Source organism: Pongo abelii, chromosome 1 (assembly GCF_028885655.2).
Source record: "Pongo abelii isolate AG06213 chromosome 1, NHGRI_mPonAbe1-v2.0_pri, whole genome shotgun sequence".
Taxonomy (NCBI): domain Eukaryota; kingdom Metazoa; phylum Chordata; class Mammalia; order Primates; family Hominidae; genus Pongo; species Pongo abelii.
Window position 1 is genome coordinate 49,111,260 of NC_071985.2, and position 15,589 is coordinate 49,126,848.

The window sequence follows — 15,589 nt, forward strand, 5'->3', positions numbered from 1 at the left end:
AGAATAAATAAAATTTCAACAAATAATGATTAAGACAATTTAGTTTAATTTAATAAAATTGTTGAAAGTCTACTTTTTGCCAGGTTGTTTATTAGGTGTATTATGTACATTGCACACACGTGCACCTGTTTGTGCGTGTTTGCCTGTATGTATGTATATGTGTGCATGTCTACAATTGTTCAGATGTTTTGGAAGATGTCAGGAAGAGAAAGATAACTAAGATGTGAAGTCTACCCCGGTGGAGGATTCGGATCACCCCAATGTCAAATAGCTCACCCCAAATGATGGAATAACGTAGCATCTATGAAGGATTTTTGTTTGAGACAGAGTCTCGCTCTGTCTCCCAGGCTGGAGCTCAGTGGCCCGGTCTCGGCTCACTGCAACCTCCGCCTCCCAGGTTCAAGTGATTCATCTATGAGGGATTTTATTAGCAGTAAGTAGAATCTCTCTGTATAATATTTGAGATATGTTTCCCAATTTCCTTTCATTTAGTAGTTTTTGTGTTTTAAATACGTATTGTCTTTTTTTTTTTTCTTATAACACCCTCATTTCAGCAATATTTTTATTGTCTTTGACTGGAATCTGTTCTTTTGTGATTTCTTTTTTTTTTTTCAAATCTTAGGAAATTATCATTTTTCCAAAGAGGTAATAAGTACATCTGATTTTTCTATACTTTAACATTTAACTTTTAATTCAGATGGTGTTTAAAGAAACTTTTAAACCTCAACTGTCTGCATACACACACAATAAGGGGACTTGCAGTTTTAAAGAGGTGCTTAGCCGGGTGCGGTGGCTCATGCCTGTAATCCCAGCACTTTGGGAGGCAGAGGGGGGCAGATCACTTGAGGTCAGGAGTTTGAGGCCAGCCTGGCCAACAGGGTGAAACGCCATCTCTACTAAAAATAGAAACATCAGCAAGGCATGGTGTTGCACGCCTGTAATCCCAGCTACTTGGGAGGTTGAGGCAGGAGAATCTCTTGAACCCAGGAGGTGGAAGTTGCAGTGAGCCAAGATCAAGCCACTGCACTCCAGCCTGGGCAACAGAGTGAGATTCCATCTCAAAAAAAAAAAAAAGCTGCTTGGAAATTTTAAGAAGACACTACACAAATCATACCAAGGAAAAGTTGAGTTGGGTTTAAAAACATAATCCCCACTCTAGAGAGATATAATAAGGAGAAAATAAAATAGTACAGGGGAAATATTTAACATTGCGCCTGGTATGTAGAAAATACTCAAATCACTGTTGCATTTGAATCTCAAGGAAGACGCTTATGATAGCTCTTGAAACCATTTGAGGTTCTTGACATGGAAAAGACCTTAAATATGATACTTTCTACTTCAGCCTGAGGGAAAAAACATGAAAAAGATAAGTAGCTATCAAATGAGTAAGGATTTATGTGAAAAGTAACTGTACCTTCATTTTTGCATTTCTCTAAATGTTGCTCTAAATTATATAGTTTTAATTTCAGTGTAATTACTAGTGTTAGTATAACTGATATTTATGATAGTATTTAATGTACAGCAATGATAGCCTTTAATGAGAGTATTTAACTGTCCAGAGAAAAGCATAACCAAGTGGGAAAGTCTGCCAGATCTTTACTTTGGTTAATTATATTTATTCATTCAATGTTATTTATTGAGCTTCTACTTTGTGCCAGGCAGTGTGGACACAGCCAACAACCAGCTGTGGGGATTAATTCTGGGAGAAACAGATATTAAACAACTATGTAATTGCAAAGTGAGTAATTATAATTTGGGGAGTGCTTCAAAGGAGCTGTACAGGAGGCTAAGAAGGCACAAGCTAGACGCCCTGGATGGAAAGCTGGTTGACGTGGTATTTTGGACACAAGGTCACAACTGAGACAGCATCATCTTCCAGATCCAACTTCTAAAAGGTATTTAACAATACCTAGAAGGAGACTGTCTACTGTGACAGTCCTACAGGCCCATAGTCATCCCTGGCGATCCCTGGCTACTGTTCATGGGTAATCTAATAGCCAGTGCCAAAGGGTTGGAGGGAAAAACACAAGGAAGAAAGTCAAAACTTTGATTTTTTATTTTTCCACAGGCTCAAGAATACTCAGGGAACAACTTATATCAACTTTATATTGTTAAATGTTATCGGCTGGGCACGGTGGCTCACACCTGTAATCCCAGCACTTTGGGAGGCCGAGGCGGGTGGATTACCTGAGGTCAGGAGTTTGAGACCAGCCTGGCCAACATGGCAAAACCCCGTCTCTACTAAAAATACAAAAATTAGCTGGGCATAGTGGCGGGTACCTGTAATCCCAGCTACCTGGGAGGCTGAGGCAGTAGAATCGCTTGAACCCGGGAGGCAGAGGTGAAGTGAGCTGAGATTGTGCCACTGCACTCTAGCCTGGGCGACAGAATGAGAAAAATAAACAAATAAATAAACAAAAATAAATGTTATCAAATAAGGTCTCTGATAACAGAGGACAGGAGGCAAAGGTGAGAAGGTTTAAAAGAGGTTAAGGGAGTGAGAAAATGTAGGAGAGGCTTAAGAAAGATTTGAGAAAAAATGAAAGGGGAAAGGGGAACTATATGACTTAGAATTTAAAGTCATCGTGAGATAACTTATGGTTATTCAAATTAATGTACTTTTGTGGTTAATCTTCTGTGGAGTGCCTAAAAATGTGCTAGGTAATGTTATAGGTGCTGGGAATACCAGGGTTAACAGCACCGGACCTTATTCCTGTTTTCATGGAGTTTGCAGACTAGTAAATCACAAAATAAAATAAGTCATAAGAAGCATACAATTAAAACTAGATCCAACTGGGTTTACGTTGGATACGTCTATGAAGGAAAGATATGCATGGCAGTATAAGAGAATGTGCCAGGGAGGCCGGGTGCCGTGGCTCACACCTGTAGTACCAGCACTTTGGGAGGCCGAGGTGTGCGGATCACCTGTCAGGAGTTTGAGACCAGCCTGGCCCCTGTCTACTAAAAATACAAAAATTAGCTGGGTGTGGTGGCGCATGCCTGTAATCCCAGCTACCCAGGAGGCTGAGGCAGGAGAATCACTGGAACCCGGGAAGCAGAGGCTGCAGTGAGCCGAGATTGCACCACTGCACTCCAGCCTAGGTGACAGAGCAAGACCCCATCTCAAAAAAAAAAAAAAAAAAGAGAATGCTCCAGGGGAACCCTACCTAGTGCAGGCAGGCCCTAGGGCATTAGGGAAACGATATCTAGGTGGAAAGGTGAAAAGTGTAAGTAAGTGTTCATTAGTGGGGACTGGGTATTCTGGGGAGAGGAAACACCATGCACAGAGGCCCTGTGGCTGAAGGAAGTGTCATGTACTGAAGAAACTAAAAGACATTTAATATGGCCAGAACTGAAAGCAAGGATTGTGCAAGATGAGACTGGAAGGTACAGGGGGGTCAGGCTGGATAGGGTTTAGTAGACCATGTTCAGGATTTGAGTATTTGCCCTAAGAGCAGTGGGAATCTGTTAGAGAGCGTTAAGTAACAGCTGATACAGTATAATGTGGCTTGAGTTGTATAAAGATCATTACTGTTACTTGAGAAAAATACACTGGAGAAGGGCCTGCCTGGATGCAGGAAGCTTGTTGGGATGCTACTAGAGCGGCCTGGTGGCACAACCATGGAGGTGTGAGCTGAGGGGATGGTGAAGATGTGGAGAAGCTTATAAACCTGGCATACATTCAGGAGGAAAAGTTATCAGGACTGGGGGAAAGGTTCTGGTTCACAGAACTGGGTGGATGGCATTGTCATCTCCTGACAGAGGGAACCCTGAAAGACCATGTGTGGCCTGAGATAAGCAAGTGAAGATGCCGAGCTGGCAGCTGGACATTTGTGTCTGGGGTTCAAGTGAGTGATCAGGCCTGGAGATAAAATTAAGGCCTATAATTCCAACACTTTGGGAGGCCGAGGTGGGAGGATCGCTTGAGCCTAGGAGTTTGAGACCAGCCTGGGCAATATAGTGAGACTGTTTCTGTAAAAAAAAAAAAAGAAAAAAGAAAAAAAACTGTGAGTGTCACCAGGCTATGGTCACAGCTAAGACAGACGGCCTCAGGAGAGGTTGAGTGTGAGAGAAGTACAGTGTTTGGGACTAGTCATGGGAAATTCTAGCCTTTAGAGTTTGGGGAAGGAAGAATGAGGCTGAGAAGGGGCCAAAAAGGTGGAGACCTGACTTCAACTCCAGCTTTCTGAATTCTGGTATTCCAGTATATCACACTGTTTTTTTACAGAGAAAAACTTTCCAACATTATCTCATGTTCCTAAAACTCTGAAATCTGGGTCATTTATGTCTTGAGGCAAATCTAGATGGTTACACGCTCTAAAATTTTTTAACTGATCAATGATGTGTTGATTTATAAAACATTTACACCACAGTTCTATCCTGTCCAAAACCCTTCCAATGTACCTTTTAATCCCCATTTCCAAGTCACAGTGAAGTTCAGCACCTTTTCCTTTTCTTACGTAAATAGGTAGATGGGAGCCACCTTAAGATGCAGGGGCAAGAATGGAGAGGAGAAAAGGCAAGGAAGATTTCCTGGTCCAATTCCCAGCCTGAAAACCTCTCTTCCCCTCTGCTCCCATCTTTTTCTTTTTTTCTTTTTTTTTTTAATTTCCCCATCTTCTGGAGCCTGACCATGTTTCCTCTATAAAAATTCTGTAAATAGAAACAATCAGGGTGCAGTGAGCCATGATTGCGCCACTGCTCTCCAGCCTGGGCGACAGAGTGAAACGCTGTCTCAAAAAAACAAAGCAAAACAAAACAAAACAAAACAAAAAACCCCAGTCATTTCATCTGGGGAGAGGCTCTGCTTCAAGGACAGCCTGGACTCTGGGCTTTAGGGTAGAGCATCTGCAGAGGAAGAGTGGGGAGATGGTTTCTTCCGAGGATGACATTGAAGGACCACTATTGCCAGGCTGCTCCAGCATGGCAGTCACTAGGTGGGAAGAACATGAGATCTCGGTATCACTGAAACCAAGCATTTCAAGGAGGTGGACAGAGATATGGCCTCAAATGTACCCATGGCATTTGGGAGATAATTGATAGTAGGAGCTGTCTGGGGGAGAAGGGGTGGAAGCTGTATTAAAGTGAGTTGAGGAGCCAGTGGGAAGTAAGGAAATACACAGGAAGTACAGATAATGCTTTAGAAACTTGACTGTAAAGAGGAAGAGAGCGATAAGGCTGAAGAAGGATGTAGGGTCTTAGGAAGGTTTTTGCTGTTTGTTTTTATTTAGATGAGATAATCTTGAGCACGTTTCAATCTGTTTTGAGAGAGTGAATTGAAATTCCCGGAGAGAAAAGGGATAAGCATGGAGAGAGTAAAACATTCCTAAGAAAGAAGGGGAGAATGGGACCTGTGGTGAGGGGAGGAGAGAGAGCCGCCCTAAGTAGCAGGAGGGCAGGGAGGAGCAAGGGAGTTTGGAAATCTGTATAGATGCTCTTGAAATAAGGGCTGTGTCCTTTAACCTGGAAAAGGAGAGAACTGAAATAGCCTAAAAAAGGGGTGACTTTTTCCCATTAGATTGGGAACTGTTAGAGGTTAAGGACTCTTAGTAATTTTTGCTCCAAAACACTCAATAAGGGTATGTTGAACTGTATTGATAAAAAGCCCTACTATTTTTTTTTTTTTTTGAGACAGAGTCTCCTCTGTCGCCCAGGCTGGAGTGCAGTGGCACTATCTCAGTTCACTGCAACCTCTGCCTCCTGGGATCAAGTGATTCTCCTGCCTCAGCCTCCCGAGTAGCTGGGACTACAGGGCACCCACCACCACGCCCGGCTAATTTTTGTATTTTTAGTAGAGATGGGGTTTCACTAAAAACCAGGCTGGTCTTGAACTCCTGACCTCAGGTGATCTGCCCGCCTGGGCCTCCCAAAGTGCTGGGATTATAGGCATAAGCCACCACATCCAGCCAAAAGCCCTACTATTTCTTAAGTCCTTAGTGAGTGGTAGAATCTGAATACAAATCTTACAGCCTATTGACTATGAAGAACGTATAAAACATACAGAACTTTCTTAGCCCTGTGAGTGAATATATTTTAAAATGTATGGATAGTGATATATTTATAAACAACATTGTCATTTATAAATTTTTCTTTTAATCAAGTAGGACTTCAGAATGTGTGTCTCGCCTGAATGTGAAATTTAAGTTTAGTTGTCTATTTCCCTGATTTAATGCTCCAGTTAGTTCTCTAAGAAAGCCCCAGATTGGTACATTTGCATTTATAGACTGCTGAGACTATTTGCCATCCTCTGAAGACATGCCCTGCCAACTAAACTGACCTTATTTCATAGTATTCAAGGTACATCATAGTATTCAAGGTAGATCAATAAATTAGAAAGAATTGCATATTTGGACACTTGTAATATAAAACAAATAAAAGTCTAGCCTGTTGGCAACCACAAAGACGACCACCAAGAGGTAGAAAGTATGTTTCCCTTTTTGTTTTTTAATAAAATTTATCTGCCCCCTGAGTTCATGTCCTTTGCAGGGACATGGATGAAGCTGGAAACCATCATTCTGAGCAAACTATCACGAGGACAGAAAACCAAACACCACATGTTCTCACTCATGGGTGGGAATTGAATAATGAGAACACTTGGACACAGGATGGGGGACATCACACACTGGGCCTGTTGTGGGGTGGGGGACAGAGGGAGGGATAGCATTGGGAGAAATACCTAATGTAAATGACGGGTTGATGGGTGCAGCGAGCCAGCATGGCACGTGTATATCTGTGTAATGAGCCTGCACGTTGTGCACATGTATCCTAGAACTTAAAGTATATTAAAAAAAAAAGCAGAAAAATCAAGTAAAAAAAATATATATAAAATTTATCTGCCCCCAGTTAACACTTATTAAGCATCTAACTTAATGCATTTGCACAAGAGATACAGTATTTGCTTGAGTCACTATTGAATAACATCATTATAATATTCACTCATATCTATTTATCCTAATATTGTTATCCAACATCTAATCCCATAAGTGCTCTATCTCTTCTGATCTCAAATAATCATTGTATTCTCATCATCATTTTGTATATGCATCACTGCTTAGCATAAAGCCTGGCTTATCAGAGGTGTTAAATGATTGTTGACTGAACAAATGAAAGCTTCCCAGTAACTCATCTACTAGGTGCCATATACCTATCTCTCCCACTCAACAACCAATGTAGGGCAGGGGCTCTAGGGACCTCATCTCTCAGTCTCTTACATCACCAGGCATGCAGTAGAGATCCTGTAGATATTTGTTGAATGAATGCATACCATAGTTCTAATTAGTATTGATTTTGTATTTAATTAGCAGTATGTTTTCATTCATTTTCTTTTTTTGATTCTTTCTTTCACCTTCTGCTTTTGTCTCCCCCTAAATTGGTCAATTTCTCTTCCCTTACCTTTTCGAGGATATTTTTGGTACCAGGACTTTCACATCTGTCTTTTCAAATATACATTGGTATTAGGCCTTTCATATTCTGCTGACCATATTGGACAGATTAGGTAAAGTAGTCTTCTGTTGTAAAGACCCATCGTATCAATGATATGATTAATCAAATTTACTTAGCAAAATGATGACCCAACATGACAATGAAACACTTAGATGTCCTTCAGAATCCAGCTGAAGTAACAGGTAACTTGAGTATGTGTTTGTGTGTGGGTGTGTGTGTGTGTGACTGTAGGATCATAACCATATCTTACAGTAATAGAGATAAAAAACACTATCTTCCCCCTCTCCTGTTGTGGTTTGTTGGCTCTTCCTTGTCATGTATTAATAATAATGATTTTGGCATTGGCAGGTACTCACAGTCATTACATTTGTGGTTATCCAATGTGTCTCAGCATCACTTGGATGTTTAATCACCTGCAAAAGCTGTCCATTATGTTTTATACTCCACTGCCATGAACATTATTTCTTAAATATATTTTGATTTAGCTCAACAGAACTCATTTATTTTTGAAAAATAAAGTGGCAATTATAAGTTTTTTGATATGGGAAGTCTAATACTCAGAGTAATTCTTATTTGCACATTCAGACACTCTATTTTTTTTTTCAGGTGGGCTCAAGAAAATAACATTACACTATAAATTGGGTTGATTTGTTTTGCTTCTCAATAAAGTGTATCCCTGTAAATAATGATAATATTGTCTTTGATTGAGTCTCGCTTTGTGGTAGTATTTTACTTATATTATTTCTAATCCTTACTACCTCTGTACAAGGTGATATTACAGTGTTCTCCTTTTTTCGATGAGGAAATTTAGGGTTAGCAAGACTACATAACTTACCTACAGCCTTTCAACCAGTGGCTCAGTGATTAAAAAGGAATCCTTAAACACAATTTTCAAAGAGGAACCTTTTTCATAAATGGAGTGAAGACTGATGGAAAGGGTTTATAGGTTGGATAAAGAGGATAGACAGGAAAATTGATCCCCTGACACACGACTTCCTCACATGGCTGCCATGATCCATATTCCCATCAGGAATTTCTAATACCACTACCAGATGGAGATAAGAGGCTGGTATAAAGTTATTCCCTACTCCAGGAAAATTTGATTGGCACAATAAGAAGATGAAAATGAGGGGATGAGGTTAGGAGATTTTAGAGTAGTGCCTGTTAAGTGGGCCACTTACCACCTGCATCAGATCACCAGATATGCCTGTTAAAAATGCAGGTTCCTGGGCCTGTGCTCAGACTTTCTTTAGCAAATCTGGGACACGGGGTGGAGGCAGGGCATACCAGGTGAGCTTCTGTACACTAAGGTGGGAAAATTTCTAAATTAGGGTGACAGCCAAGAGATTGGGGATCAGTGCTATAATAGGAAATCACAATGGAAAGATACTATAATTTAATGTTCCTAGCTCGGACTTTAAAAGGTACTTACAATGCTTGTTTTGCTAGCACAAATCTAAAAATAATAAACAAAAAAAACCAAAGAAATAAAATGACATAATTTAATGCAACTATTTTGTTTAAAAAATTAGGAAATTTAGATAATGAGAATCACAGAAAATTACACAACTAGAGAAAATCCCCGTTACTATTTTGGCTATTTCCTTTCCATCTTTTTCATTATGCAAATCTCAATACATTTATATAACTGACATCACACACTCTGTACTCTTCTCTCCTAAAATTGTATCTACCATAAGCAATGTTTCTAGTTGCTAAAAATTCTTTGAAAAATTAATGGCTGCATAATCGTTTATCATTTGGATAAAATTTAATTTATTTAACCACGTTTTCATTATTGAACTTTTAAGTTGTTTTTGTTTTTTTCTTCAGTACATCACATATGTTTTTATTTTATTGTTATTTAAAATTCAGCTGGGTGCAGTGGCTCATGCCTGTAATCCCAGCACTTTTGGAGGCCCAGGCGGGCAGATCACGCAAGGTCAGAAGTTTGAGACCAGCCTGGCCAACATGGTGAAACCCCGTCTGTACTAAAAATACAAAAATTAGCTGGGCGTGGTGGTGGACGCCTGTAATGACAGCTACTCAGGAGGCAGAGGCAGGAGAATCACTTGAACCCAGGAGGCAGAGGTTGCAGTGAGCCTAGATCGTGCTGCTGTACTCTAGCCTGGGTGACAAAGCAAGACTCCTGTCTCAAAGAAATAAATAAAACTCAACTTTACTAAGTTAATCAATCTTTTTCTTACGTGTTTTAGAAAGTTCAAGCAAGTTTCACCACAGAGGTTCTGAAAGATGTTATTTCAGGTACTTTTTTTTTAGTATTTTGCATTCTGAGATGGATGTCTATCCAGCTGGGGCCCAAGGCAATGGATTTCTCTGGATACACAAGAGGAACCGGAATAATGAGTTTAGCTTGGAAGAATATTATCAAAAAGAATGAATGAAACAGTTGTCTTAATAAAATTGAAACCAGGGGATTTTGCTGAAGCTGCTTTCAAAACATGAATGACCCATGCTGACATAAGGAAAGAATAAAATTACAAGGTTTGGTTTCTATATGAGAGTTTTGGGGGTTTTCCAGTTAAAAAGTGTTATTTACGAGTACTGTAAAAGTAGGCCAAAAATACATCTTCAAATGCAGAAGAGATCTTTAGGTTTCACTGTCCCAGTCAAAAGAAAAAAGAATTACTTTCCATCCAATCTCTAAAATTTTGGCCACCTGCCTGGTATTTCTCTTCAATTTCACACTTCAAAATGGCCTCCAGGAAGACACGGTTCAGGATCAGTATGAAAGTACAAAGTTGCCAAAATAACCCTTTCATTCTCTTTTCAAAGCCAACCAGCCATCTCAAATCTATGTATACAGGGATTGCTAAAAGTAACCTTGCTTATGAAAGTTATTGTTTTAGTGTCATATTTCTTACAGTATAGCTGTCCCTTATTGTAAGCCAACAAAATTCATGAAATTTATAATTTAAGCCATCTCACCTGAATCGTCATGCTTATAGAATTTTAACTAAATCGTGTTCATTTCCCCACAAAACTAACCGTAGGCACATTTTTTAAAGACAGTGTTTTGGTGTATTCTTGCATTGATGTTTTTGGGGTCCTAACACATTTTTCCTTTTCTCTATGCAAAAATCATTCACACCAGGTCATAAAGCACCAATAACCACTTAAAATGATACCCTTTCCAAATCTTATCATTTCAAGGCAATATTTCTCAAACTTTAAGGTCCAAAAGAGTCCACTGGGGTCCTTGTTAAAATGCAATTCCTTCTCTATTTCCCCTGGGTGAGGCCCAGGAATCTACATTATTAATAAGTAACTGAGCTGATTCTGATGTAGAGGACCACACAGAGAAACGCTTTCTTTTATAATGGGAAGAAGATCAGATGGGTGGAATTATAAACACTACCCAGTGGGCAGGATGAATTATTGTGTTGAATGTTGGACTTTTCCTGGTGGCTCCTAAAATGGAATCAGGGAGGAAGCGCTTCACATGCCTTCAGTAAGGCCAAATTTATTCTTCCAACTATTCGCTCCTTCACAAAATCACTCATTTGTTCCCTCACTCATTCACCCAATCAGTCATCAAGTAGATACATGTTAAGTACTTTTTAGGGAATTCACCTAGGGGCTGGAGAGGGAGAGCACAGAATACAAAGGTTAATGAGACTTATTATTTGCCCATAAATTCTCGTGTGGAATTTGGACATGTTAACAAGGAACCACAGAATGAGGTGAAATTCAAGAAATGCCCAAAAATACCAACATACTTTGGGAGTTTTTGTTTACTTATTTCTGCCTCATTTTGTTCCAAAATATAATTTGGGGTGGCTCCAGGGATGCATGTGATACAGCAGAATCAAAATAAAGCATGACGAAATCCGAGGAATATAAAGGCAGGAAAACAAGGTCAAATCAGTCCGTAGTATACACAAAATGTTCACCTTAAGCATAAGGCAGGGGTCCTCAACCACCAGGCCACTGACCAGTGCTAGTCCGTGGTCTGTTAGGAACCAGGCCACACGACAGGAGTGAGTGGGAGTGAGTAAGCATCACCGCCTGAGCTCTGCCTCCTGTCAGGTCAGTAGCAGCATTAGGTTCTCATAGGAGTGCAAACCCTCTTGTGAACTGTGCCTGTGAGAGATCTAGGTTGTGCACTCCTTGTGAGAATCTAATGCCTGATGATCTGAGGTCAACAGTTTCATCCTGAAACCGTCCCTGCCACCTCCACATCCATGGAAAAATTGTCTTCCATGAAACCAGTCCCTGGTGTCAAAAAGGTTGGGGACCACTGGCATAAGGTATTCATAGAGATGGGCAGCATGTTTGAGTCTGAGCTTCTCAATTGCTAAAGAAAAAAGTATCCAATCTGTGTCAAGTTCATTTTATTTATCAGATAAAGTTTCCTGGAAACAAAGTCCCCTGCCTTCAGGTGAATCCCCTAAAAAGCATTTTAAGTATATGTACTAAATAATGAATTGATTGAGTGAGTGAGTGAGGGAATGAATGAGTGATTTAGTGAGTGAGTGAATAGTTGAGCAAATCTGGTTTCCTGGAAGCAAATTTCTTATGCAGATCTTCATAAAAGATGTAGTGAACACTGTGATATAGTGAACACTATTGTCAACCACATCTCTTCAAAACATACAAAGTTGTGTTCTATGGAGCTGTTTATTGGAATGCCTAACTGGCCTTTGAGAAAAACAATCCTAGGATCACTGCATGCAAAAGAATGAAGTTGGAACCTTACCTCACACCATATACAAAAATTAACTCAAGATAGATTAGACCTAAATGTAAGCAATAACATTAAATGTAAGCAATAATTAGGAAACTTTTAGAAGAAAATATAGGGGTAAATCTTTGTGATCTTGGATTTGGCAATAGACCCTTAGACATGACACCAAAAGCACAAACAGCAACAATAAAAAATAAATTTAACTTCAACAACATTAAAAGCTTTTGTGCTTTAAAGAACACTATCAAGAAAGTAACAACAGGGCCAGGTATGGTGGCTCACACCTGTAATCCTAGCACTTTGAGAGGCCGAGGCAGGCAGATCACTTGAACTTGGGAGTTTAAGACCAGCCTGGGATATATGGTGAAATCTGCCTCTACAAAAAATACAAAAATTAGCCAGGCATGGTGGCATGAGCCTGTAGTCCCAGCTACTTGGGAGGCTTGGGTGGGAGGATCGCTTGAGCCCAAGAGGTGGAGGTTGCAGTGAGCCGAGATCACATCACTGCACTCTAGCGTGGGTGACAGAACCAGTCCCCGTCTCAAAAAAAAAAAAAAAAAGAAAAAGAAAGAAAGAAAGAAAATAAAAACACAACCCACAGAATGGGAGAATATATTTGCAAATCATAGATCTGATAAGGGACTTCTTTTAAAGTATATTTAAAAAATTCTTAAATAAGAAAAAGACAAATAATTCAATTTAACTAATATGGGCAAATGATCTGAATAGACAATTCTCATAAGAAAACATACAAATGACCTATAGGTACATGGAAAGATGCTCCACATCATTAGTCATCAGGGAAATGCAAGCCAAAACCACAAGACACCACATCACTCTGAATAGTATGGCTGTAATAAAGTCAGATAATGACAAATGTTCAACAGGATTGGAGAAATCAGAACCCTCACACACCACTGTGGAAAACAGTCTGACAGCCCCTTAAAAATTTAAACATAAAAGTACCATTTGACTCAGCAATTCCAGTCCTAGGTATACATTCAAGGGAAATGAAGACATATGTCCACCCCAAAACCTGCATATGAATGTTCATAGCCACATTATTCATAATGTCCCAAAGGTGGAGACAACCCAAATGCCCATCAACTGATGAATGAATAAACAATGTGCAAGATCCATACAATGGGCTGGGCACGGTGGCTCACGCCTGTAATTCCAACACTTTGGGAGGCTGTGGTGGGTGGATCACTTGAGGTCAGGAGTTTGAGAACAGCCTGACCAACATGGTGAAACCCCATCTCTACTAAAAATACAAAATTAGCCGAGCATGGTGGTGTGCCCGTAATCCCAGTTACTTACTTGGGAGGCTGAGGCAGGAGAATTGCTTGAACCAGGAGGTGGAGGTTGCAGTGAGCCAAGATTGTGCCACTGCACTCCAGTCTGGGTGACAGAGTGAGACTCCGTCTCAGAAAAAAAAAAAAAAGAAAAGAAAAAAAAAATGATCCATACAATGTAATATTATTTGGCTATAAGAAGGAATAGCTGGCTGTGGTGGCACACTCCTATAGCCCCAGCTACTTGGGAGGCTGAGATGGGAGGATCGCTGGATCCCAGGAATTTGAGGCTGCGGTGTGCTATGATCCCACCTGTTGAATAGCCACTGCACTCCAGCTTGGGCAACGTAGAAAGACCCTGTCTTTTAAATAAAAAAAAAAAAGATGGAATGAAGTACTGATACATGCCACAACACAGATGAACTCTGAAAATATTATGTTAAACAATGAAAAAGTGAAAGAAGCCAGTCACAAAAGATGGCATATAATATGATCCCACTTATATAGTTTCCAGAATAGGCAAAGCTATAGAGACTGAAAGTAGGTGAGTGGTTGTTTAGGACTGGGGGCAGGGGGAGGAGTAGAAAGACTAGGGAAAAGGTAATAATTAAAGGGCACAGATTTTTTTTTTTTTTAGAAATGATAAAATTTTTCTAAAATTGTGGTGACATTTGCCCAACTCTGTGAATATTCTTAATACCATTCAATTTTACACTTCAAATGAGTGATATGTTTATGTCTCAATAAAGGCATTATAAAAAAACAATCCTAAGACAGTTAAAAACATTGCAATCTAGTATATGATCCTCTAATGGTCTGGCTTGGTTCCAGACAAAATTGCGAGTAAGTAGGAAGGGGCAGGCTGTATATCTTTCTGGAAATCATCCCATAGGTATCATTTTTCATAACTGGGCTTCGATAAGAACAGGGTACAATGAGTTCAAGGTTACATTTTCTGGCAAGATCCTAAAATGTAATTATATGATGATTAAAGATGAATTTGCATACTTTGGCAATTCAAAATAGAACTCTTCCACAGGAACTGAAGGTTTAATTATATTCTATTCAAAGTGCTTTGAGGTCTTTTGATTAAAGCATTGCCTAGTATTGAAGACAGAGATAAGATGGCCACACTGATCCTAGCCAAGTCAAAATAATTGCTCATAATGTAGAGTAGACTTTAACAATTAAACTAAGGCCAGGCGCCGTGGTTCATGCCTGTAATCCCAGCACTTTGGGAGGCCAAGGAGGGAGGCTTGCTTGAGCCCAGAAGCTTGAGACCAGCCTGGGCAACATGGTGAGACCCCGTCTCTACAAAAAATATTTTAAAAATTAGGCGGATATGGTGACATGCACCTGCAGTCCCAGCTACTCGGGACGCTGAGGTAGAAGAATCGATTAAGCCCTGGAGGTTGAGGCTACAGTGAGTCATGGTTGCGTCACTGCACTCCAACCTGGGCTACCCTGTCTCAAAAACAAACAAATAAACAATTAAACTAGCAGTGATCCCAAATATCACAGTAAACTGAGATAACATTATTATTATTTTTTAAATAGTGATATCTGCTCTGGTTTTCTTAAGGCCACAGTATCTTAATAAACTTTTTTTAAAGACTGTTACTCAGTCGTAAAAGTCTGACACGGCTGGGCACAGTGGCTCATGCGTGTAATCCCAGCACTTTGGGAGGCCGAGGCAGGCGGATTGCCTGAGGTCAGGAGTTCAAGACAAGCCTGGCCAACATGGTGAAACCCCCGCCTCTACTAAAAATACAAAAAAAAAAAAATTTAGCTAGGTGTGGTGGTGCGCAACTGTAATCCCAGCTACTCGGGAGGCTGAGGCACAAGAATAGCTTGAACCTGGGAGGCAGAGGTTGCAGTGAGCTGAGACCGTGCCACTGTACTCCAGCCCGGGCGACAGAGTGAGACTCCATCTCAAAAAAAAAAAAAAAAAAAGTCTGACATAAGACCTTGGCAAGCAGGTGCTCGTTGGCATTTCCAGTGGCTCATATTATTTTGTTGTGCAATGCCTGTGGACTTGGCACACACTTATATTCCCTCCATCAAAAATAACCACAACATAAAGAGGGTAAAGGCCAAAGATCATCTTGCTCTAGATACTACAACAAATAGATAACTCTTCTTG